The 21,543-nt window shown below is 46.5% G+C and overlaps 1 protein-coding gene across 37 annotated transcripts in view; it reads left to right on the top strand.

The window, feature by feature from the left end:
* The first annotated feature begins 7,381 nt into the window (after positions 1-7,381).
* Positions 7,382-21,543, top strand: part of Sorbs1 (sorbin and SH3 domain containing 1) — a 230,753-nt gene continuing 216,591 nt past the window's right edge. For 4 of the 37 annotated variants that reach the window (XM_036168701.1, XM_036168692.1, XM_036168696.1 and 1 more), the window contains exon 1: positions 7,390-7,545. The gene's annotated coding sequence lies outside the window, so the exon portion shown is untranslated. Of the gene's footprint in view, positions 7,546-21,543 lie in introns of all 37 variants that reach the window. The other 33 variants (XM_036168681.1, XM_036168686.1, XM_036168676.1 and 30 more) reach the window with 21 other exon arrangements.

Genomic DNA, 21,543 nt, shown 5'->3' with positions numbered 1-21,543 from the left:
GTAGCCCAGGCTGGCCTTGAACTCACAGAGATCCACCTGCCTCTGCCTCCCGAGTGCTGGGATTAAAGGCGTATGCCACCACCGCCTGGCGCAGCAGTATTTATAACAGACAAACAGACAAACATGTCTGTCAAATGGTGAGTGGATAAAAAAAATGTAGCATATTTATATAATGGAATATTACTCAGCCATGGAAAGATGCAAAGTACTGATCCATGCTAGAAAGGTGAACGTTATAAATGAATGGAGCCAGACAAAGGAGCCACATGTTGGATGATTTCCTTTATTTGAGATGTTCAGAACAGGCAAACCTATAGAGACAGAAAGTATAGTAGTGACTGCCAGGGGCTGAGAGGAGAGGGGACCTGGGAAGTAACTGCTCGTGGGAATAGGATATCTTTTTGCAATGATGAAAATGTTCTGGAATTAGATAGCTGTGCTAGATGGTCACACAACCTTACAAATTGGCTTGTTGACTACAGTATCTACCACAGTTTTGCAGCTGACTAGGAATCTATCACTCTTTCCCATTAGACTGAGCATGAGGGGTAGGCCCATTTTCTGGTTCTCCAGCTCTGAGAAAGGACCTGGAAAAGAGCAGGAAGCCATGTAATGTTTGTAAATTGGATGGCTAGAGAGTTCTCTTCCCAGAACCCCAGGTTTGCTGGTCTGGCTGTGTTCCCAGCCTTCATGACCTTTGGTTGTTAGAAGTCCCAATCTAGATTCAGCAACCTCTGGAGTCAGAGTGGGGCGTACTGACCCAGCATCCACCCAGCAGTCTCGTCTAGGGTCGCACTGAGTCTAAGCAAAGCCACTGCCTCTGGCTCCACTGGGGCCCTTGCTTTCATCCATGGAGAGTTTACTGGGAATACCCCTTTCTCTGGGCTGCAGCTGGCTGTGGAAACCTAGGTCTAGCTTGCTTTCTGCCTCTACCTCAACTGCAAGGTCAGAGTTCTTGGACCTCTTGGCCTAAGAAAGAGACAGGCATCTCTATCCAGTTCTCTTTTTACTCTATCATTGGTCAGGATTTTTTCCCTCCCTCCCTCCCTCCATCCCTCCCTCCCTCCCTCTCTCCCTCCCTCTCTCTCTCTCCCTCCCATCCTTCCTCCCTTCCTTGTTTCCTTCCTTTGGTGCTGAGAGTTGAACTTCAGACCTTATAGTCATGCTAGGCAAGCACTCTATCACGGAGTTTATATTCCCAGCCTGATTGTTTCCTTCTTCCCTGCAGAACCAGGCAGGCCATGCAAACCTTACTTTGATTGCCAAACGCCCTGGGAAACAGGTGACTTTCCCATACCTCCTCCCGCTGAGTGCCTTTGTGCTCAGATGAACTGTTGGGGGTCAGCTCCTCAGGGAAGCAGGTGCGGGGGATCCCTAAGAGGCCTGGCCTGGAGACTGAACTGCTGTTCTGGGCAATGAGCTGAAGTAGTGAAAGGATCAGGCTTTGTTGAGTGGGGACAAGGCAGCCAAGTTCGGGGCAGGACAGGTGTGCCGAGGTAATAAAGGCACTGCAATCTTGTGGGGACCCTGGCCATGCCCCTTATGTTCTTTTCCCCTAGTACTCCTTTTGATAAACGCCCAAGAAGCAGAATTTCCCATCCCAAGGCAAACTTGTGACTTAATTTGTGCTTCTGAAATGAGTCCCTCAGTGAACTCTTCCAATTACCTCTGATAAGTCTCCCGCAGCTTCTAGAATGGTAGTTATTCTCTTTAACATCATTGCTGTTGATTTTTTATACCCTTATTAAATTTACATTCATTTAGTAAGGCTGGTTTCCCCGCTCCTGAGGTTGCTGGATTTCTTCCCCCAGTCCATCTAACATGGTCTCTCTGGCTCTCTGGGTTCTCCGCCCTTTCTCTGTGCCAACCTTCCCAGATTCCTCCTGAGTTCTCTCCCCCTCTCTCCGGCCTCAATCAGAATGCCTCTGAGAGCTGTCAGCTGCAGCTGCCCACCCTAAACATGGCTTTCTCAAGTAAACACTCTATTAATTAAATTACTCTACAGTAGAAAGCCTTCTGAAACTCAGCATTTTCTAACTAATGACTCTCCTGTCCCAGTCAGAAAAGATACATCTTCTAGCAACACCTTCAGCAGGCTTCTTGTCTTTTAACCTTCTGAATTCCCGACCAAGGGTGGTGGACCCTTCTGTAGACACAGTGGTTGACAGCACTTCATTATGGTTTTTACCCAAAGTCCATTTGGGACATTTTTATCATATTTAGTTTGACTATCCAACAGCATCTGAAAATGTCTAAGCCAAACCTTGCGCACTTCGTCAAATACAATACAGTACTTGGGGTTCCATTGTATATGCATGCCTGTACCCAAGGAACAACACAAAACACATCTGAATAAATGTTTGCAGCTTGATAAACACAGGTCTGGTAACTGGAATCTTAGGGTTAGTGATTTATATAATATAATAATATATAATATCCTGAGTATTCATCCCTGTTGTTCTTGTTATTTTCTACCTGGCTCCAGAGACATGTCCTGACCAATCCCTACTCATTTCACCAAGTTTCCCTAAGGCAGTCAGTGTCTATGGTCACAGACTTTCAAAGAATGTGTAGTTCTTGGAAGTGACATTCCATCAAGTCTTTGTTGTTGTTGTTTTGTTTTGCTTTTTGTCTTTCTGCGGTACTGGGGACAGAACTCAGGAGCTTGCTATGCTGGGCCCTGAGCTGTGTCCCCCCTTTACTTTTCAGGCACACATTTTATGGCTTTGCTTCCTTTCCCCCCTCCCCTGTACTACCATGCCTGTCTGAGAATCCATTCTTTAAGGACAGTTTCTGTATCTGTAACTTGCCACTGTCACCTGGAGATCTGCCACTAAACCTATGTGATTCCAGGAACAGAAGAATGGCTGGTGAGCCAGCTTGTTGGTAAAACCTTGTTTTTTCCTCTCTTGATTCCTTACACCGATGGCCTGTCGAGGGATGCTGAAGCTTGCTGGACTCTGGTTTGTGTGGCTCACTCTCCTGTTTCATATTTTAATTTCTTTTTCCAGTAGTAGACAGACCGCTGGGAACAATCTGAAGCACGTGAAGAGAAAATTAGGAGTTACTAAGAAGATTAAATTAAACTTCAGTGGATTTTTTGCAGTGTGTGGGGAACAGTAGCAAGCACCATTGAGATGAGCAGATGCAAGCTGAGACCTCGTGGTATTTGCAATCTGTTTAGAGAAGGGCTGAGGAGTAAAACTCCAGAGAAATACACATGACTTCTTGCCAAATATGGTTAAGTTCCATATGAAAGGGAGAGGTGAATGAGGTGAGGCTGGAAAGCAGGGGCCTTCCCATATCCCTGGGGAGCTGGGAATGAGAGTGGGCCACAAAAGAGACACAAGTGGAGAACTCCAAGCTTTGCTATATAGGCTAGGGGTTCTCAACCTGTGGGGTCACATATCTATATCCTGCATATCAGATATTACATTTCAATTCACAACAGTAACAAAATTTCAGTTATGAAGTAGCAATGAAATAATTTTAAGATTAGGGTCACCACAACATGAGGAACTGTATTAAAGGGTTGCAGCATTAGGAAGGTTGAGAAGCACTGCTCTAGGCTCTGTCATGGATGTATACCTTAGGCCTTGATGTCTCTTCTCCTCAAGACTAGTTACATTAATATATAGGGCTCAGTTCTTTGATTAAACCCAGGGCCCAACACGTGCTATGTGTTATACCATTGACCTTATCCTTAACCCAAGGGTCTAGTTCAAAATAAAAATTCAGGATCTTTTGTACAAAAATAAAGAACTCCAAGAGAGTTTAACCATAGCAAGTGTGGGATATTTCTCAGTGCAGGCTGCTTGACCTTAGTGTGAGTGTTGGCCCATGTTCTGGTCAGGGTTTCTACTGCTGTGATAAAAACACCATGACTCAAAACAACTTGGGGAGGAAAGGGTTTATTTGGCTTACACTTCCACAGCACTGTTCATCATCAAAGGAAGTCAGGACAGGAACTCACGCAGGGCAGGAACCTGGAGGCAGGAACCTGGAGGCAGGAGCTGATACAGAGGCCATGGAGAGGTACTGCTTACTGGCTTGCTTATCATGGCTTGCACAGCCTGCTTTCTTATAGAACCCAGGATCACCAGCCCAGGGATGGCACCACCCACAGTGGGCTGGACCTCCCCCATCAATCACTAATTAAGAAAATGCCCTACAGTCCAATCTTATGGAGGCATTGTCTCAATTGAGGTTCCTTTCTCTCTGATGACTCTAGCTTGTGTCAAGTTAACATAAAACTATCCATCACAGCCTATATGAACTTGACTGGGTCTCTGCTTTTTTGGGCTTCACCTTGGGGTAACAGGGAGGCAGGTCTCATTCTTGCCACATATGTGTATCACCAGGCCTGCCTCCCAGCTGAATCAGGGAATGGCTGGAGATGGGGTGAGTTGGTATAATTAAGCCTAATGATCTCTTAGGTTGCTTTTATTATGAACTATTATTAGACCACAGTTTGGGAGCTGCTCTTTGAGACTCACTGGGTAGTCCAAGCTGACTTTGAACTTCTGCCTCGGCTGAGGCAGAAGGAAGTGTTGGAGTATCATAGGAGTGAACAGCCTAGGTCTTCATGGAAACAACATCTGAGGTATGTAGAAGGTTTTGCTTTCTCTCTGTTTCTCCAGTTGCAAAGATGAACAAAAATAATTTTATCTAATTCCAGAGAAAAATTTTGAATGGGATTTTACACATCAGTTTTCAATCAACTTTCCCATTTAATAATATAAGTATCTTTGAGTGTTGATATGTCAACAGCTGGGCATGCATGGTGGCACATGCCTATAGTGTCTGCTAATCGGAAGGCTGAGGCAGAAAGAGCATTTTAGCTCAGGAATTCAAAGACAACCAGAGGAAAGAAGAGGGAGATCTGATCTCACTTAATTTTTTAAAAAGATTTGTTTATGTGTATGGATATTTTTTTTCTGCATGGATGTCCATGCACCATATGCATGCCTGGTGACCTTGGAAGTCAGAAAAGGGCATTGGTTCCACTGTATCCTGAGTTATTGATGCTTGTGAGTCATGATGTGTGTGCAGGAAATAGAACCAAGGTGTTCTGCAAAAGCAATAAGTGCCCTGGACTGCTAAGCCAATTCCCAAGCCCCCCCTTTTTTAATTACCAAAAATACTTCCCCATTTTTCTTTTCTTTTTTTTTTGGTTTTTTGAGACATGGTTTCTCTGTGTAGCTTTGTGCCTTTCCTGGAACTCGCTTTGGAGACCAGGCTGGCCTCGAACTCACTGAGATCCACCTGGCTCTGCCTCCTGAGTGCTGGGATTAAAGGCGTGTGCCACCACCACCCGGCTCCCCATTTTTTATAGCTACCTGGAATTCTATCAAATGGTTGTACTCTTATTTTCTTAACCAATCCACCCAAACTGAACATTTGAATTGTTACGACTTTTTTTTTTCCCTATTCTAAATCTTGTTCCTGGATTTGGTAGGTAGATAATAGACTCAGTTCTCTGCCTTTTATTTCCTACCTCCCTGCGTTTGTGGCTTGGTATGTGCCAGTGCATAGAAAGCTCTTAGCAGCACAAGTACAGCAGTGCACAGTAGACCAGACGGGCAAATACATACTTTCTGTTTTACTGCTTTAGAGACCAGAGAGCTGTTTGTCCAGACTGTGGTACAAGTTAACAGTAGAGCCTGGGAAGTGTTTTCCAAAGGTCTGGATGAGGCAGAGCCCCGTGCCGAGGGATCCCTGGATTTTCTGTCAGCTTCTTGCTTCCTCGGTTATGGAGTGAGCTCCAGACAGCTAGGAGTCTTCAATTAAAATACACAAACAACATAGTTCAGGACAGCAGGTACTCAGCAAAGATTTGTCACTGTTCCCTGAACTAAGACCCTTCACAGATGGGGTTCTCCTCGCCTATGCAGTCATCAAGGCCTATTCTCACCCCATCACACAGCCTGCTAACTGGGAACATGCTTGGGCTGAAGATTCTTGCCAAAGGCAGCTGAAAAGAATTAGTTGTGCTTAGCCTGAAGGGTGACTATCCTACTGTGTTGGACAGTTTTACGTCAACTTGACACAAGCTAAAGTCATCAGAGAGGGAGGAACTTCAACTAAGAAAATGCCTCCATAATATGGGGCTGCCGGCAAGCCTGTAGGGCATTTTCTTAGTGACTGAATGGGGAGGGCCCAGCCCCTTGTGGATTGGGCCATCCTGGGCTGATGGTCCTGGCTTCTCTAAGAAAGCAGGCCGAGCAAGCCATGAGGAACAAACCAGTAAGCAGCACCTCTCCCAGCCTCTGCAACAGCTCCTGCCTTCCAGGTTCCTGCCCTGCTTGAGTTCCTGTCTTGAGTTACTTCAGTGATGGACTATGGTATGGAAGGGTAGGCCAAATAAACCCTTTGCTCCCTAAGTCGCTTTGGTCATAGTGTTTTGTCACGGCAATAGAAACACTAACTAGGACACCTACCTTGAGGGACGTCCTTGGGATGTGGGAAGCTGGTCATGGAAGAAACAAGTTCCACACTAGTTCTTGCTGGCTCATTGAACCTGCACAGACAATCTTTCCTCCCTGTTCCCCTTTCTGCTACTCTGTAGGGAACTGGAGAAGGTCATAAGACAAAACTGCATACCCTGCCTGTCCTGGCCTGTGCTTGGTTATTACTTGAGCTCATTTACAGATGATCTGGCTTATTTGTCCCGCCCTCAAATGTTAGCTTCTGAAGGGGAGGGTCCTTTTTAGTAACCCCAGGGCTCAATGCATTCATGCCCATTTAACCTTGAATATAGGTTGCATAAACAAAGTGTCAATGCCAGTCTATCAGAGTGGTGCAGCCTATAATCCTACCCCTCTAGAGGCTGAGTCAGGAGGATGGCCTAGGGTGTGCTTGTGGAAGCATACCTGTAATCCCAGCCTTCAGGAGGTGGAGGTGGGAAGATGAAAAGTTCAGGGTTCATCCTTGGCTACACAGTGAGTTTGAGATCACCCTAGAATACAGGAGCATCTGTCTCAAAAAAAAAAAAAAAAAGAAAAGAAAAGAAGAAGACTATTATGCCATTTTACAGATCGTCAAAGGGGTACAGGGTTAACTAATTTATATATAGCCAGGACACACTGGCTGCTCCTTTACGCTCCGCGTTCCTTTCAAGCTCCCTGCGGGCAAACCCTTAGCGAGATCACAGCACCGGAGCCAGGAGGCCCTCGCGCCCAGTCCCGGGCAGAAAGGGTTAGCGGGTGCGCGCGTGCGCGCGTGCGCGTGCGCGCGCTCCTCGCGGGGCTCCGCGGGCGCGCGCCCCGCTCCCAGGGACGCAGGCTTGGCGGCGGGCTCTTCCTCGCCTCCCCATTGGCGCGCACGCCCCTTCCTGTCACGGCCGGCCAGGCCCCGCCCCCTGGGCGCTGCCGGAGTGGACGGTTCCAGGGCATGCTAATGAGGGGCTGGTCGCCGCCGCCCATTGGCCGGCCGCGGAGTGTCGGTGAAGTCAGCTCGGAGTAGCAGAAAAACAGAGCGGGGCTGACTGCAGCGTGGAGCGCGAGCCGGGCTGGACGCGCGCAGCCCTCGCCGGAGACCCGCGAGGTAAGCGGGCGGCGGCTGCGCTCTCCGGAGCTGGCTCCCGGGCGGGTGCAGCGGGCCCCCGGAGCGGCGCCTTTGTTCCGCGCGCGGAGGAGGTGCTTTTAAAGGGCCAGCTGTTGGAGGGACCTGGGGGGTCCCCTCCCCCCAGAGCATCCCCGGGTGGCCGCGGGGGACCTCTACCGAGCCGTGCCTCCCGGTTGCTCCGTGTGTCGTGTCCCCCCCCGGCCCCCCTCCCCCCGATCCCTTGAAGGAAAGTTGCTAGGACGCAGGGAGCTTGGAGGATTCCAGATTTCTTTATGCCTTTTCTGTTTTGGTAGGTGGAGGTAAGTGCGATCATGGCCTCTGATAGGAGGGGATGTCCTGCCGCCTCAGGCTGGCTGCAGTGTAGGTGGATGGAGACCGGAGAGCCCGGGTGGGTTTGCGTTGAAAAGTGAAACTACCGAGGGTCTCCTCTGCAGCGGCCAGAGGAGGAAGGAGGGAGCCAGCGGTGGGATGGAGGCATCTCAGGTGTGTTCATTCATCAGCACTCCCCGCCCCCCCAATCCCTAAGCCGGGGGCGGCGGGATGGGCGCAGGGACTACGCGGCTGGCCCATACCCGCCTGCATCCGCGTATGGTGGTGGGTGTGTGTCCGGAGATGAGGTGCCTCCGCTCACCGCCCAGGCCCCTTCATCCTTCCAGTGAATGACAGCATCTCTCGCGCTAGGCAGCCCGTCGCCAAAGGGACAGAAAGCTACTCCTTTCTCCTTTTCCCCGGGCAGTCCCTTCCTGCTTTCCAGCGTGGTTTCCCTGATAAGCGGTAGTGACATTCAAAGATAGAAGGGAAAAGAGGCTTAAAAGTCATTATGCTCCTTTGAAGGGCGATGTGCTGTCGAATTCTGTATCCTGGTGCCTCTGCTTGTCGTACTACGGCTTTGAAATTCATCAGTGCATGCTTTTTTCGGGGCAGACAGAATTTATTATGCATTGCTACATAAAAGCAGAAGGGATCCCTCTGAGCGGGCTCATTTCATCCAGTCCGAGGGTTTTCCCAGCATGTTCTGGATGAGCCTTTGGATTTTTGTTTGAATCGCTGAGCTCTGGGATGCCCCTGTTGTCACAGGGCCAACCTACTGAAATTGCTCAAATTGATTTCACTGTCTGTAGGTGGGAGGTTCATCTAGAGACACTGTAGGACCTGGCTGGCATGTTAGGCCTCTGACTGCATCTCCCCACCCTTCAGCCCTCCACACTGGTGTGTCCTTTTTCTTCCTAGGTGAAGGCTAGGGATGGCTTGTCTGACCACATGCTTCTTTGATTTTTGAATGCCTCTGTTTAGATTTGAGCGTGTGGTTTTGGTTGGAAAGATAGCTTGGTGGTGATTGAAGGGTGGATTAAAAGTGGGGTGGACAGCAGAAGGAGACAGCAGTGTCAGTGACAGAAGACACACGTTTGGAGATTCTGTAGCTTCAGCCTTTGGTGAGTGAGATGTCTACAGAGTTAGGTGTTTGCTGGCCGTGAGGGGGAGGGGTGGAGGAGGAAGATACTGCCAACAGTTTTCTGCCCCACCCTTAATGCTTCTGCCTTAAATAACTCCATGCCAGCCCTGCCCTGAGGTCTCCTTGAGCCTGAGGGGAAAGGGTGGTCTGTTGGCCACTCCTGCTCAGGGCGTCTTTGGAGGTTAGGGAAGGGTTAGTTCTTAGGGGGTCAAAGATGGTGTGTTTCTCAGCTTGAGGATCTGTGATGCCTGTCTGGTGGCTTCTCTGCAGGCCATAAGTAACTGAAATGAGGTGCTCTTTACCCTGGGGGGGAAGGACCACCCTCAGCTGTAGAACTCCTGGCCCCTTTGTTGGCTCTGTCTTCCTCTTATCTGCTTTTATTTGTTGTAGTGGTAGAGTCTCTGTAAACTTTTTGAAGAGGTTGGGAATATTGGGGATTGGGGTTGGAACTATGGCAAAGAAGAAAAGAAAGTTGCTTCTTCCTGGCAGAACAGAGGCCCATTTGGCTCTTCTTTTTCTTCTTCAAAATAGAGTGGGGTGCAGATAGCAGAGTGTGGAAGGGTAGGGTCCAGGGAAGAGAGCTTTGACTGTGTTGCACTGGTAATGTCCTGGTCACCCCATCTCCGCTTGCTCTAGTCCCTTCCCTGGGTGTGAAAGCAGAGGAGGGCATCCACTGGCAGTTTAGGATTTAACTAGCCTGTCTTTGAAGGAGGAATGCATGGTCCAAAAAAGGAAAAAAAAAAAAAAAAAAAAAAGATTTGGTGAAGAGCTTGGGCCAGAAACAGCACAGCCAGCTTTGGTCCTGGTCAGCACCCTCTGGGCCTTGGGGTTGTGCTTCATTCCATGTTCTCCTTGGTAAACTGGGAAGCTTTAGAGTAATGACTTTCTAGGGTTCCCAGTAGCATACTTAATTTAAATTCACAAGTACATTTTGTGATGGTGATTTTAGGTTCTTTCCTGTTTGCTAGTTGGATGTTAAATCCTCAGTATTTAGCAACAGTACTAAAAAAGCACTTTAAAACTTGGGCTTCTGTAGGATTCAGAGTACCTTTTTCTTGATTGGTGCGATCCATGTGGTTTTAGAGTACGTAAATAATTCAGAATGATCCAGAGTGTGAGACGCAGACCTCAGAGTGAGTTGGTGTGTGGGGGAGGTGAGGATGGGATGACAGATTGCCAAGGAAAGGGCGTTTCTGTAATTCATTCTCTCCCCATCTATGTTTTATTTATGATTGCACAGGTGAACGTTTAAATATTGGGAACATGGGGAGGGGGACCTTGCTGATCCCTTCAGCAGCCTTCACTGAGGAGTGAGTGTTGGGAGGTTTGGCCGTTTGTCTGAGGTCCTGGCTAGCAAGATGCAGATGGGGGTATGAATCTGGGTCTTATGCTCTAGAGTAAAGCTCTCCCTTTTGTGACAGGGGCCTCAGAAGGGAGGGGGAAAAGTGAGGAAGAAACAGGAGATGAAGAGGGAGGCTGGAGACTCCATAGCTCCAGCCTTTGGAGCCAAGAGTAGAGCATTCCTGTGTCCTTGGAGTGGAGAGTGAAGTAAGAAGCACACACTTGGGTGTGTGTGTGTGTGTGTGTGTGTGTGTGTGTGTGTGTGTGTGTGGTATTGGGGAGGTGTTGAATGCACTGATCCTGCCTTAGATTCTCCTTGCTGACTCTCTGACTGTAGAATGAGTTTGCTGGAGCAGGCAGAACTAACCACGCGGCACGCGGAGAGTCAGGTGTGCTGGTGAGAGCCGAGGTTGGGCCCAGTTCTGCTGAAATTCCAGTTTCTTTTTGATGTGTGTGTATTTCTTTTTCTTTTTTTTCTTTTTTCTTTTTTTTAGTACAAAACCAAAGTTTTGCAGGGAATGAATCTCTTTCTAATGCAGGCAGCATTTTCTCCTCTGACTTCCATCATACATTTTATGCCAGAGCATTTCAGAGGAGAGCCTTTTCAGAGGAGAGACTTGGAGACAACTGGGCTCCTGAATTGCGGCTCATCTTTGGGAGGTGGGGAGGCTCTGGCCTGTGACCTTCACTGTGCTAAGCCTCACAGTGTTTCAGTGAGCAATTAAAGGGCTGTGAGCAGTGGTAATCAGAGCAGTAACCATTCACAGGCAAGGATAAAAGAAGATAATAACTTTGAAGTCTGTGGCCCAAGCCTCCAGCCATGAGTAGCATGCCTTCCTCTGGCCAGTTCTCAGGTGCTAGGACGTCTTTCCATGGCGTCTTCAGTCACTCCCCCTTCAGACACATTTCGAGGCCCTGAATCTCGTTGCTCCTGAGGCCCTTCCCCCAAACCTCCTTCCTCTGTCCCTTTCTTCTTTCTCCCTTCCTGCTGTGTCCTCCCTGCTTACTGCCCTCATCCTGTTAGTAATGTATCTTTGTAGTGTGTTTTAATGTAGTATCGTCTCATTAAAATTTCATGTTCTCTGTCCTTAATTTAAAAGCAGTTTAGTCTTTTTGAATGTGTATGTATTTTTTACACAATTCAAAAAGCAAATCTAATTAAACCGCTTTTTATTTTTGTGTGGCCTTCCATTGATTTTTTTTTTCTCTCCCCCACTCTTGTCTGTGGTCAGTAGTGGCTCTTTCTAGAAAAAAAAATTTCCCCCAAGGTCTCTGTCATGTGGTTATTGTTTTAAAAACAAAACCAGCTATAACAGTAGAAAAAGTTTCCACCCTTATTTTGTAAACCACCAGGGACACACTGTCCCAAGAGATATATCCTGTTTCTTGACTTCCTTCAATGGAAGAATTATCATTACTGTGTTTTCTAACAAGGCTTAGACTGGACGGGGGCTGATGGTGGATATGAGTCTGGTAATGCTTAGGGGTAGGAAGTTGGCAGGCTACTGCCAAGAGAGTGCATCCAGGGAGAATTTAGTGTGGTGATTTTGTGTTTCCCAGGCTACACCAACCCAACTGGCTGTAGAAGGATGCAGAACCCTTTTGAAATGAAAAAGATACTTATCACCTTTCCTATGAATATTGGGTTAAATTCAGGAGTATCCTGTGCCCACCTTGAGCAGAGCCACACACCAACATGTTGCTGGTATGGAATTCTAGATGTTATGATGGAAGTGTATTGGTGAGCATCACAATGTCCTTCTATAAGATTGAGTCTTTTAAAAATTTCATTTATGTGTGTGTGTGTGTGTGTGTGTGTGTGTGTGTGTGTGTGTATCTCTGTAGATGCCCTTGGAGGCCAGGAGAGGGTGTCAGATCCCTGGGAGCCAGAGTTACAGGTAGTTGCGAGTCATCTAACATAGATACTGAGAGTTGAACTCAGGTCCTCTGCAAGACTGGCAAGAAGCACTCTTAACTACTGAGTCATTTCTCCAGCCCCCAAATCAAGTCTTGGTGCTCAGTGGTCAGCGAGTTCAGTATCTAAAGGAATCCTCCAAAGCAAGAAAGTACCTTGAAGTCTCCAGTTTTTATACTAGAAATCTGCCTGAATTTTGCATTCAATTCTATACTATCTGTGCTGGTTTTAGTGTAAATGTATTTAAATTGCTTTGCTGTTGAATACCATCAATGGACCAGGAAAATGCTGTGTTTACCTTGGGCTCTTTCCAAGTGTCCACAGAGTCTGTAACCCAGCTGGAGAAGCCAGGAGTAGGGCAGACCTCAGACCTTTGGTGTTGAGAACGGCCCTCCAGCCTCACTTGCTGGCTCTTCTACATCCTTAAGGCCCGGCTCGTCTCACATTAAGATTTGTTCCCTCGCCAGCAGCCTTTGCCTCTTTGTGTAGTGCCTCCTACTTCAGACTCCTTCATATCTGAGAGACATGCATTTCCTCCTCTCTTCACCTGTGTCTGTTATTCTTGCTCATTTTCTTTGTCTTCTTCCCCCATATTGTGAGATCTGGAAAGAGGGAGGAAGCTATACCTAAGCGTTACACACAGACACAGCCACAGACAGACAGACGACAGACAGACAGACACTGTAGTATTAGCTAAGAGAAACACGTGAAGACTTACAAAGAAGGCAGTATCATCCTGGTAACCCATTCCCTAGAGTCAGTCACCAGTAGGATTTTCCATTGCAGCAGAAACAAAGAAAGTCCTACAAACTCAGTGATGTTCAGCAACCCAGGCTTACGATGGCTTCTTTTAGGAGTCTGAGAAGGGTCTCACGGGACTAAATTCATAGTGTTGGCAGGACTGTGCTTACTGTGAGAAGAGCCTGCTTGCTCACTGATGCCATCTTTCAGAGGCTGCCTGTGTTCTCTGTTCAAGGCAGTCTTGCTCATCTTCAAAGTCAGTGTCTTAGGATTTCTGTTGCTGCAATGAAACACCATGACCGAAAAACCAGTTGGGGAGGAAAGGGTTTATTTGCCTTACATTTCCCACATTGTAGTTCACTGAAGGAAGTCAGGACAGGGACTCAAACAGGGCAGGAACCTGAAGGCAGGAACTGATGCAGAGGCCATGAAGAAATGCTGCTTACTGGTTTGCCCCTCATGTCTTGCTTAGCCTACTTTGTTACAGAACCTAGGACCTCCAGCCCAGGGATGGTCTAACCCACAATAGGCTGGGTCTTCCCACTTCAATCACTAATTAAGAAAATGCCCTACAGGCTTGCCTATAGCCTGATCTTATAGAGGGATTTTCTTTCTTTTTCAAGATAGAGTGTCTCTGTGTAGCCCTGGCTGTCCTGGACTCACTCTGTAGACCAGGCTGGCTTTGAACTCAGAGATCTGCCTGCCTCTGCCTCCCAAGAGTGCTGGGATTAAAGATGTGCACCACCACTGCCTTGGAGGGATTTTTTTAATTGAGGTTCCCTCTTCTTAAATGACTTTAGCTTGTGTCAGGTTGACATAAAACTAGCCAGCCCAGCCAGTGCTGGTGATGGCTCACTGAGCCAAATTCTGCCACTGCTGGTCTCTGGTACTGTCTCATCACTATCTGATTCCCTCTCCCCATCTAAGGAGCTTGACAATTACCGTGGGCTGCCTCGCTAATCTAGGACAGTCTCCCATTTTAGCATCAGTTGATTAGCAATTTTTAAAAATAGACATTTAAGACATTTCTTTTTTCCCTTTATTTATTTATCACCCCCCCCCCATGTGCATATGCATGTGTGTGTGTAGGTGCCTGCAGGGGCCAGAGGAGGGTGTTGGATCCCCTGGAGCTAGAGTTATAGGCAGTTCTAAGCTGTCTGATGTGGGTGCTGGGGACTGAACTTTGGTTACTTTGAAAGAGCGGCAGGTATGCTTAACTGGTGAGCCATCCCTCCAGCCACCTACTTAGCAATCTTGAGTCCATTTGCAACCTCAGTTCCCCCTTTGCCACATAACTAAACATGTTCCTAGTATAAGAGCTTAGGCTCTGGACACCTTTGAGGGACCATTATTTTTTCCATTATAGTTACTTTGTACCCTTTATTATTTTTCCTGATACTGTTTAATTCTCCTGATAATATTTCTCCCCAACTTCAGCCTTTCTTTCCCAATCCTTTCAATATGGCAACATCACAGTTTTTGGTTACATTGATACTTAATACTTGCATTGTTTTGGCTGAGCAAATAGTGTTTATGGTTGATCCTTACAATATACTTTACTGGTACTTTCTTATGTAATTTACTGACTTAACGGCCTTACTTCTTCAAGTTAGTTTTTTTTTAACCCCCAAAATCTTACACAGCAGTTTTAAAACATCTATGTGTTCTGAAGTGTTTGTTTGTATTTTGCCACATACCCTCACCAGCCTTCCTTTCTAGAACTCTCCACTCTTTTCCACTGTTCTTCATTGTTGACCTGTAGGCCTGTGGCATGACTCCTGCTTGGAATCAATCCATGGGTTGCTACCTTTGTTTTGACCTTTTGGCTTATTCTTCTAGAAGTTTCTGAAAGAGGGTTTGTGGGAGTTGATCACTTCAAACTTGCATACACTACACCATCTTATTCTTATTCTTTACTAGTACTTGATTGGTGGTTTGGCTTATCTAGAATTTTTGGTTTTATTTATTTTTATTATTTTTCTCTTCCCTTTCTTTCTTTCTTTCTTTTTTTTTTTTTTTTTTTTTTTTTGAGACAGGGTTTCTCTGTGTAGCTTTGGAGCCTTTCCTGAAACTTACTCTGTAGCCCAGGCTGGCCTCGAACTCAGAGATCTGCCTGCCTCTGCCTCCTGAGTGCTGGCATCAAAGGCATGCGCCACTACCAACCACCTGGCTCTTTTTATTTTCTTAAGACAGGGTCTCTGTGTAGCCCTGGCTGGCCCAGAACTCTGTGTTGACCTGGCTGGCCTTGAACTAACTCATAGGGATCTGCTTGCCTCTACCCCCTACCCCCCACACTCCACCAGTGCTGGGATTGAAGGTGAGTGCCACTACATCCTGACACCTCCAATACAGATTAAAAAGGCATTGTTACACTGTACTTTAGGTGCCAATATTGAGGCTGGAAATTAGTATACCATTCTCGTTTTTGATCATTTATGGGGAACTTGTTAATGTTTAGGATGTTTTCTCTACTTGAAATTTTCTTGTTTTAAAAATTACTGGTCTAGGCCAGGTATAATATCACATGCTTGTAGTCTCAGCACTTGAAAGGCCTGGAGATCAAGAGTGCAAGGCCATCTTTAGATACATAATGAGTTCCAGGCACTCTTGAACTAGAGAAGCCCAGGCTCAGGTACACACGGGAAGATACTAAGCTGCACTTTCATATGCTCTTTTAGTGAAGGCCTACATCCTTCAAAATCTGACCGTTTTCCTATTTATGAATGAATATTCCGTCTTCTTTTCTCCATTTTCCTGTATTTTTGTCTTTGGTAGTCCTGTTAGTTAGACTTCCTCGATTGAGTTCATAATTTAAAAAGTTGTATTTCTTTTATCATTTTTATATTTTTTGAGGAGTATCTTTATCTTCAACTGTTTTCAGTTCTTAAATGTCCATATTCATGTTTTTACATGAAATCCGTGTACTTGTTTTACTTCCTAAGAATGTCCCAGTTCCTGCAACACTTCCCTCCCTTTTTTTCCTCTCCCTTTCTCCTCGCTCCCTTCCCTCCATGTCCTAGGCTGGACTTGAACTGCAGATCCTCCAGTCTGTCTCCTTCCTGGCATTACAGATGTTCTTCACAGTGTCTGGCTGCTTTATTTTTACTGTTGCTTACTTTTGGGAAATTCTGCTGACCTTCGCATTGTCTTTGTTTCTCCCAAGTGCCTCCTCTGCTTCTTTTGGTTGCAATGCTTCCCACCGGAGCCTTCTTCCCATGTTTGCTGATCCTGGCTTGTCCATTTATATTTCAAGGGAGGACACTTTAATGTTCATCAGGCATCTGTGGGACATAGGAGGGACCTGTTAATTTCCTTGTAGGGTCATCCAGCAGAGTACCTTTTTATTTGTTTCCCCAAATGGAGAAACCTAGGTATCAGTAGGTATTTCTGGGCCTTTCCTATGGAAGGTTTTCCTAGGGAGGATTCAGCCTGCTCGCTCGAGTGCGCTCTCGCTCTCTCTCTCTCTCTCTCTCTCTCTCTCTCTCCCTCTCTCCCTCTCTGTCCCCTCCCCCTCTGTGTATGTGTATGGGGGGAGTGGGCTGTAGTTATCTTGTTTGCTCCGAAGGCTTTCACTCAGTCCCACTGTCTTCTTCTAAGAGATGCCTCCCTTTGCTGTGTCTGAGTCCTCTGCTGACTGACGGTTCCACTAGAGTAGTTTCAAGACAGGAACCCGGGTCTGATTGCTCCTGTTATGAACTTTCAGAAAGTAAGCCTTGCTCTTTATTCCCATCCTGTTTCTCCCCTTCAAGTCAGTGATGCCTCTAGTTCCTCAGCCCTCCTCAGGTTCTGGGCCAGGGGCTGGCCACTTGCTTAGTGGTTCCTTTTCCAGCTGGCACTCAAAGTAGACAGAGCAGGATCCCAAGACAGCTGCTGCATTGGTGATCAACTGTGAATCCCTGGGTTCTTCTGGGATATTTTGGGTGCTGTTATTTTCTTTCCATTAAGAAACAAGTTTCTTTTTTGTTCTTTTAGTGGTATTTGAGAAGATAAAGGGAAATATGTTCAGCTTTCTGATTTTGTCAGAAATTTATTTCATCTCTTTAGCCAAGCTCTTAAGCTTGTGCTTCCTGATACTGAGTATATGCCCAAGAGATACCCACCTACACACAACTTTGTGGTGCTGTGGATTAAACTCAGGGTGTGCTAGCAAGTGCTCTACCATTGTGATGTAACCCCAGGACTGAGATGGTTGCTAAACAATTGAATATGTTTCTAAGACAGTAGGCATACAGTCATTAGACTTCCAGACAGGCCCCAAGATGCAATTCTACAAAAATAAACCATAGTTTATTTTGAAATAGACGTAACCACAGGCAGCAGATCCTGCCTGTTATCACTCTATGTAGGAAGAGAAGTACCATGAAACACTATCGTAGAACGTTGGGGTCATGAATGGTGAGGCTCAGGAGCTATATTATGCCCCATAAGTAACCCTATGGATTACCTTGAGAAGTCTATTAACCTTTCTGGGTCTCAGTTGACTCAGCACACTTGGTCAGGTGCTGGCTTAGTTCTCTGTACTGAGGAGCTACTGTGTGCAAAAAAGCATGTGCTGGATAGTTTTATGTCGACTTGACATAAGCAAAAGTCATCTAAGAGGAGGGAATTAAGAAAATGCCACCAAGCCCAGCAGTGGTGGCTCATCCCTTTAATCCTACACTAGGGAGACAGAGGCAGGTGGATCTCTGTGAGTTCAAGGCCAAGCCTGGTCTACAAAGCGAGTTCTAGGGCTGCCAAAGCTGTTGTTACACAGAGAAGCCCTGTCTTGGGCAGGGGTGGGGTGAGGGTGGGGGTGGGGGAAGAAAAGAAAATGCTTTCATAAAATCAGGCTATAGGGCATTTTCTTAATTAGTGATTCATGGGGTAGGGCACTGTGCACTGTGAGTGGTTCCATCCTTGGGCTGGTGGTCCTGGGTTCTATAAGAAAACGGGCTGAGTAAGCCATGAAGCCATGATGAGCAAACCCAGTTTATGGCTTCTGCAACAACCCTTTATGGCCTCTGCATCTCCTGCCTCTGGGTTCTTGCCTTGACTTTGTTTAGTGATGAACCGTGATGTGGAAGTGTAATTCAAATAAACCCTTTCCTCCCCAACTTGCCTTATGGTCATTGCGTTCTATTGCAGCAGTAGAATCCTAAATTAAGACAGTATGTTATTAGGATTCTTCCAGAGGTCACTGCTCAGGCAGCCTTGTAGTGTTTTGCATGTTCATCCCTTGTGGTATAACATTGGCTCTGTGTCTTTCTCTAAAGCTCAGCTCTGTGTCTTATAGAGTAAGTCCTTCATATGTTTTATCTCGTATTCTTTCTCGACTGGCTGTCTTGTAGGAAGGTATTAGCATCATCCTTTTATCTTTGGTGTCTTCCACAGTCCTTGGCACATGGGAGACTTGGACTAATTGCTGATTTTTCCACCAAGGAATACTTGAAAAAATATGATAATACAAGTCTGTCTGCCAGAATCTATGGAGTTTTCTCAGAGAAAAACTCTACATGTTGGGGGTTCTGCTTCACATTTCCTGGCCAGGCATGCAGTAGAGAAGTTCAGATGTGTTGATACTGAGGTCAGTGGAGATAATGGTTCAGGATGGCAGTCCTAACCCTAGAGGACTGTTTTCCTTTAGCTAGGTTATAGTCATGAACTTGTTCACTAAGCCCCACATTGTTATAATGTAAGATGGATGTCATCTTAACTATGAATTACATGTAGATATAGATTAGATATAGATCTATATCTACATATAGATATGGATTACATAAAGATAAGTGTTTAAAAACACTTACTTTGGCTTTCTTAAACCTATGAGCTACGTGCCTGGACTAGTAAGTAGAACTTTCAGGGGTTGATTGGCTCCACCGAAGGCCTTTCATGGTGTGGGTGGTTCCCTGACAGATTGCATGGGGAGGCCTGGGGCACCTTTTCAGACAAGGCTCTCCTCCTACTGACAGGGATGCTGGAGAATCAATACCTGTAAGGGAGATGAAATATCATTGAAGCATCTGGGAAGAGCTTTGCTTTTTTATTTGCTCAATGGGTAGTTTTGAGCACCAGGGAATGTACTGGGTTCTAGGAATATAGTGGTAAAAGGGAAATGGCACCTGCCTTCCTTACATTTTTAAGCTAGAGCCCAGATGTCCCTCGCAGTAGCCATTAGCTGCTTGTGACTATGTAAATTCATTTAAATGGACTACAGATATGAATTCAGTTTCTCAGCCATGTGTGCCACAGTGGAATGTTCAGTGGCTCTCCGTGCTTGGTGATCATTCAGTGGATAGCACAGGTCTAGAATGCTGGATTCAGGAAGTTCTTCCAGGCAGACTGGATTGCAGCCCTAAGACTCAAGCTTCTTTACCACACATCTGTGACTAGCTTTGTAGTGAGGATAACAGAGGCACAGAGAGTCGTTTGCTTAAGGTTATGAGGTTGGATGGGCTGAGCTGGGACTAGGTCTCTTCTTACTGAGTGTGGCTCTCTCCTTTTGTGATGCAGGGGTGGAGAGTGAGTCGGAGTGTGGGCTCTCTTCTCTGGATACTTGGTTCAGGTCTTGGTTCTGCTGCTTCTTAGATCTTGCCTGAGCCCTAGAGCAACCCAGTTTCCTCACTTGTGAAAACAAGAAGACTTCAGGGAGAGGATTACATGATTCAATAATGCAAGTGTTAGGACACACTTGTCACAGTAAATATTGGTTATAGTTGTTGTTGAAACAGTCTCATGTAGCCCAGGCTAGCCTCGAACTTCCTGATCCTCCTGTCTCTACCTGCCAGGTCTGGGTTTATAGGCATGCCATCATGTTTGGTTTTATGTGGTGCTTTGTGTATCCTAGGCAAGCATTCTCCCAGTGGAGCACCATCCTCAACCCACTAGTCACTTAACAAGAATGAGGAAAAGAATATGCTGTGTTTCTAGACCCACTGACCACCCGGGGCAGGGCAGAACTGCAGATTCCAAAGCCAGGACCTGCCTTGGTCATGTAAGACCGCCAGCGTGTTCACAGAGTCGTTTGAATCCTCAAGTTGGTCACTCATCCCCAGGATCTTTTTCTGTCTCGTTCTTCTGATTGACCACACCTGGGTCTGACTTTTTTCTTGTCCCTGCAGATTCCCCCTTCTAGCTCTGTTTGTCCTCCGGGAGGAGTGGGGCCACATCACTCACTGGAACAGAAATAGTCACCAAAGGAGTGCAAACAGGAGAAAGGACAGAAGTTGGGTCATTGAGCAGTTGGGGCTTGATCTGTTCTTCAAGGTCTCAGGTCCTGGTCATGTCATTTCCCTGATTGCCTCATCTTGCCAGCAGGCCTAACTAAAGTAGCACACTGCTCTAAGGATACCTCATTTTCTTGAATGAAGAGAAAGTTCTGATGCTGGTCTCAGGGATGGTAGGTAGAGCCCTGCTTTTATATGGAACTTTAGTGAGTGTTATACAGCTGGTGGGCAGTGCACAGCCATAACCCCAGAACTGGATTGCAGTTTGAGGTCAGCTTTGGCTACATAAACACACACACACACACACACACACACACACACACACACACACACACACACAAAACAAAACAAAACAAAACAAAAAAACAAACAAAAAAGCCCCCCAAACAAACAAATAACAACACACACATACACAAAACAAAACAACAACAAAACTCCAAACTCTGCAAAACCAAAAAACAAACTTGTAATGTGGTTGAGGATGTAAATCAGTTGCCTAGCATGTGCAAGGTCCTGGCTTTGAACCCCCGCCCCACGGCAGTCTCATTTCATTCATTAAGCAACTGTTGCTGAGGGAGTTAGGCAGGCCTACACCCTCAAAAGTTTATTTCCGCATCTCACCGAGAGAGTCAGGGTCCTCTGTCCCCCCTGACAGGCAGTAAACGGTGCATTTCTGGTATTGAAGTAGGATAGCTCTATTTGCTTTGGCAAAGTGGGGGTGGGAAGATTCAGTCAGGAGGAACTCTTCAGAAATGCATGAAAGGTGCGGCATCTTGTCTCACCCAAGCTGGGGAGCCTGGGGCAAGCCGTAGGTCCAGGAACACTTATCTGAAGCGCGCGTCTATAAATGGCTGACCCAGCACTGACCTGTGAGGAAGCTGTTCCCAACAACCTGAATTCTCAGCGTGGGGAAGGAATACCGGTTGCCTGAGTGCTGGTGCTCAGCATTAAGTACTGAAAGCTTAACCTGTAACTGGCTCTGCCAGCCCATTCCCATTTTTGCCTTGATGTTCTATCTTGGGTGGGAGGTGGGCATTCTGGCTTATATGTGGCAGCTGCAATAAGAGTGAGTGTTAGTAGATGCCGGAGTTGCCCTCTGCAGGTGAATATGAATGCTCATTACTCATTTATATAGTACCTTATGCATTGATTATTGACAGCAGCCTGTAGGCTGACCTTTGAGCTTGGTTTCCCAGTATGAAAGGTCATACAATGCAGAATCTAAACAGTTTCTCCTATTGCCTAGAGTCTGTGTGGTACCTGTACACATGAGCAGTTTCCTCCTCTGCTATACAAATAGGTGATTCATTTTGCAGGTTGCTCCT

The sequence above is a fragment of the Onychomys torridus genome, chromosome 1 (genome assembly GCF_903995425.1).
Source record: "Onychomys torridus chromosome 1, mOncTor1.1, whole genome shotgun sequence".
Lineage (NCBI taxonomy): Eukaryota > Metazoa > Chordata > Mammalia > Rodentia > Cricetidae > Onychomys > Onychomys torridus.
The sequence above is the reverse complement of the archived record's forward strand: the minus strand, read 5'-3'. Positions and strand labels throughout refer to the sequence as shown.